Source organism: Nannospalax galili, unplaced genomic scaffold (assembly GCF_000622305.1).
Source record: "Nannospalax galili isolate Female #2095 unplaced genomic scaffold, S.galili_v1.0 scaffold321, whole genome shotgun sequence".
Taxonomy (NCBI): Eukaryota; Metazoa; Chordata; class Mammalia; order Rodentia; family Spalacidae; genus Nannospalax; species Nannospalax galili.
In genome coordinates, this window is record NW_008345972.1 from 3,659,743 (window position 1) to 3,664,968 (window position 5,226).

Sequence of the window (5,226 nt, forward strand, 5' to 3'; positions counted from 1 at the left end):
CCTCCCTGTAGCCCCAGCTGGCCTAGAACTCACTGTGTAGACCGAGTAGACCAGGCTGGTCTTGAACTCACAGAGATCTACCTGCCTCTGCCTCCAGAGTGCTGGGATTAAAGGCATGGGCCACCATGCCTGGCTTAAACTTTTTCTGGTATGTTTTTTTTTAAATTTATTTATTATTTTTATTTTATGTGTATGGGTGTATTGCCTGCATGTACGTGAGCACACCCATGTCATGCAATGCCTCAGAGGTCAGAAGAGGGTGTCGGATTCCCCTGGAACTGGAGTTAAACGGTTCGTAGCCACCATGTGGGTGCTGGGAATCGAACCTGGGTCCTCTACAAGAGCAGTCATTGCTCTTAACCGCTGAGCCATCTCTCTAGCCTGATATAAGTATTTTTTATGTTTAAGGTATATCTCACAAGTTTTGATATGTTAGATTTTAATTTTCTTTTAAACTTATTATTACATTTTTATTTGTTTCCTGCATGTGTACAATTCATGGAGCTATCCCACTGCCCCTTCATTTTCATTTCATTCAAAATTTCTCTTCCTAGTTCCCAAATATCTGGGTATTTACCAGATATTTTTGCTATTGATTTCTAGTTTAATTCTGCCACTCAGAAGACATACTTTGTATCATGTTTGAACTGGCTCAGCAAACTTACCTAAGTTACTCCATTTTGTTCAGAGCCAGAACTGGCTCAGCAAACCTAAGCTACTCCATTTTGTTCAGAGCCTTTTTAGCAGCAACTTTGCTCCACACCAAAAGGAAAAGGGGGCAACCTTGGGTCTTGGGAAATTGTCCTAGCCATGAACCATGGAATGTACTAATTCCAGACATTTTACATCTGGCTAATTGCTTGTTTTCGCTTCTGTAATCCGCTTGCTATTTTGGGTCACCTTGACACAGGGCATAAGACCACCCTTGTTATCCTGTTATTGTATGACCATCCGGAAGTTGTTTACCTTGACTGTCTTATTATACTTATTATGGCTAAAGTAGTTGGCTAGTTTTAAGGTCACGAAGTTGGATGCCAAGTTATGTGACTAAATCACTTGTCTGTATAACGATTGGTTGCTAATTACTAAAATTAGAATTGTGTTATGTTGTATAACCCTGATTGGTGAATGCAGATTTTGCTTATGCTATGCTTACTGTAATCCTTTAAAAACTCTGATCAATTAATATTCAGGGCTGCTTCTACTCCTGAGATAGACAGTCCAGCTGGTCAAAAAATAAAAGGCATATTCCAGCTTTCTTACTATACTCGTCATGGCTAGGGAGTTCACTAATTTTAAAATTACAAAGTTGATTGCCAAGTTATATGACTGTATCACTAGTCTATATAATGATTGGTTGTTGATTAATAGATTCAAAGTTCTGTTATATTGTACAAACCTGATTGGCTCACAAATGTCCTGTTTGAATAATATTTCTGTAATCCTATAAAAACTCTGAAGTAAACTCCATCCTATAACAATAGCCTCACCCCGACTAGAGCCCATATACTCTGTCATCCCTGTTACTGTCCACAGTGTTGTTGGTGGCCCCAGCCATTCCCCAGTGCTTGTTCATCTGCTGAATCTAGTCAGCCTATCTCAGGGCTGCTTCTACTCCCGAGATAGACAGCCCGGCAGGTCAAAAAATAAAATTTACCTTGCCACTTTTCTTAAAGTGGTGTTGGTGATTTTTGCGAACTCTGTCCTATAACAATGTTAATTCTTCAAAATTTATTGAGACTTATGGTCAGTTGAGATATTTTTAAAATTTTTTAAAATTTATTTTTATTTTATGTGTATGAGTGTTTTGCCTGCATGTATGCAATGCCCACGGAGGCCAGAAGAGGGCATCAGATCCCCTGAACCCCCCTGAACCAAAGGATTGTTTAGTCACCATGTGAATGCTGGGAAATGAACCTGGGTCTTCTGCAGAAGTAGCCAGTGCTCTTAACCACTTAGCCATCTCTCCAGCCTCCATGGTCTATTTTTGTACATGTCCCCTGTGCATGTAGGAATGTACATTCTAACCCAGTATAGTGGTATACACCTATCATTTTAGTGTTCAGAAAGGGGAGAGAAGAGGATCATGTATTCCAAGACAACCTGGCAAAGCACCGAGACCCTGTCTCAAAAGAGAGCAAGGAGAGAATAGGAATGCATATTCTGCTACTGAGTGACAGTGCCTGAATGTTGTACTTTATTGATTTCTGTCAACTTGCCCTATCAGTTATTAAGAGGGGACTGTGTAACTCTTTAGCTGATTGTGGGTGAGCTATTTCTCCCCTCAGTTTTATTACTTTTGCCTGAATTCCTTGGGTTTTTTTTTTTTTTTTGGTCTTTTTGAGACAGGGTCTCCCTGCAGCCCCAGCTGTCCTGGAACTCACTATGTAGACCAGGCTGGCCTTGAACTCACAGAGATTCACCTGCCTCTGCCTCCCAAGTGCTGGGACTACAGGCATGTGCCACCACACCTGGCTGTCATGCACAATCTTTTTAAAAGTATTTTATTTGCCAGGCGTGGTAGTGCTCGCCTTTAGTCCCAGCACTTGGGAGGCAGAGGCAGGCGGATATTTGTGAGTTCAAGGCCAGCCTGGTCTACATAGTGAGCTCAGGTTAGCTGGGACTACAGGGAGACCCTGTCTCAAAAAGACCAAAAAATTTATTTATTATTTTTATTTTATGTGTATGCATGCATTGCTTGAGTGCAGGCAAGTGCACCCATGTTGTGCAATGCCCGAGGAGAACAGAAGAGGCTGTCAGATCCCCTGGAACTGGAGTTACAGACAGTTGTTAGCTGCCATGTGGGTGCTGGGATTTGAACCCAGGTCTTCTGCAAGAACAACCAGTGTTCTTAACTGCTGAGCCATCTCTCCAGCCCTCGTGCACAGTCTTAACACACTTGCTAAAAAATCTAAAAGGCCACGTATTGTAGTTCTTTTTTAAAATATTTACTCCATTCATGTTTCAGCTTCAGCCTTGGAGGCAAATTTTCCTTAAGGGGCTCTCGTGTGGGCTGGGCTGGGGAGATTTTGCACTGCATGTACAAGGACCCGAGTCTGTATCCACAACACAGAAGAAAAGCTGGGTGTGGCGGCACAGGTGCAGTTCACCCCAGCCCTGTGCTGGGCAGTGACAGGAGGATCATTGTGCCTTGCTGGTTACCAGCCTAGCACCAAGTTCAGTGAGAGATCCTGTCTCAAAGGAATAAGGTGAAGACTGATACAGCAGGACACTTGATGTCCTCCTCTGGCCTTCATGCACATGCTTAGGCACATACAGTCACACATGCACATATACAACATATACTCACACAGTATATACACACACAAAAAGAGGGGGAAAAAGGAAGAGCTCATATACCAATATCTTCAAATGCTGATAATCTTTATGTAAATCCCACTGGCTCACAATTCTATATAATTTTCACCACATACTCGTTTGTACCTTCCACAGCACATTATAAAAATTATTAGGAAAACTTGACCACCATGACCAGAGATATTCTTGAAGGACCCCACTTCTGGCAGGCCAATGATTAAGGAGTAGTTTTCTTTAGGAAACATTTCTACTAACGATACAGGACTGGAAATAATTTTCTTTTTTTCTTTTTCGGTTTTTCTGAGAGAGGGTCTCCCTGTAGCCCCAGCTGGCCTGGATTCACCATGGAAACCAGGCTGGCCTTGAAGTCACAGAGATCCACCTGCCTCTGCCTCCCAAGTGCTGGGATTAAAAGCATGTGCCACCACGCCCAGTGTGGAAATAATTTTCAATAGTCAAGGGGCAGCTGGGTGTGGTGGTGCATGCCTTTAGTCCCAGCACTTGGAAGGCAGAAGCAGGCAGACAAGGCCAGCCTAGTCTGTTCTACATAGTGAGATCCAGGCCAGCTGGGGCTACAGGGAGACCCTGTCTCAAAAAGAGCCCCCCCCCAAATAGTCAAGGGGCTGGAGAGATGGCTTGATGGTTGAGAACTAATACTGCTCTTGCAGAGGACCTAAGTTTGATTACCAGCACCCACTTTGGGTGGCTCACAATTGATAGTAACCCCAGCTCCAGGGATCTGATGCCCTCTTCTGGCCTCTGAGGGTACCTGCACTCATGTACACATACCCACATACAAACACTCATATATACACATAATTAAAAATAAAAATAAGGGCTTGAGAGATGGTTCTGTGGTTAAGAGCACTGGCTGCTCTTGCAGAGGACCCAGGTTTGATTCCTAGCATCCATATGGTGGCTAAAAACTGTCTGTAACTCCATTTCTAGGGGATCTGACACCCTCTTTTGATCCCCTCGGGCACCTGCATGCAGGCAACACACTCTGCAGGAGCAACCAGTGCTCTTTACTGCTGAGCCAGCTCTCCAGCCCACAAATAAAAGCTTTTAAAATAAATGAAATATAACATTCAAGACACATTAAATTCATGTCTGTAACTCCAAATTGCCATTTCGTATGTTTTATATTGTAGGATATAGAACTATCCCCCACCTATGGACTATTACACTAATACCCAAGACAGTTGAATCCTCCCATAACTCAATGTCCCACTGTTTCCTGGTGTATCAAAAAGTAACCAGGAAATGATTTCACCTCTTAAATTACCTAAGCTTTAAAAAGAACATGAGGGGACTGGGGAGCCATGTAAACACTGGAATTTGGATCCCCAGCACCCACTTGTAATCCCAGCACTCAGGAGGCAGAGACAGGAATCCCCAGGAAGCTGAATAGCTAGCCTAGCCAAGTCAGCAAACTCTGGGTTCAGTAAGAAACCCTGCTTCAGTAAATAAAGCACAGAGTAGCTGAGGAAAACGCCTATCATCAACCTCTGGCCTCTACATGCATGTATACATGCTCTTGCACACATGCACCCATGTACATGTGAATATGTGTATACACATGTGCACAAAGAATGAGGTGGGTTCCTTTCTCTTTTTTTTGGACTTTTTGAGACAGGGTCTCCCTGTAGCCCCAGCTGGCCTGGAACTTACTATGTAGACCAAGCTGGCCTTGAACTCACAAAGATTATCCTGCTTCTGCCTCCTGAGTGCTAGGATTAAAGGTGTGTGCCACCATGCCCAGCAGGGGTTCCTTTCTTCCAAAAACTTTGTGTGCACACACCTTTAGTCCCAGCACTTGGGAGGCAGGCAGATCTCTGTGAGTTCAAGGTCAGCCTGGTCTACATAGTGAGTTCCAGGACAGCTGGGGCTACAGGGAGACCCTGTCTC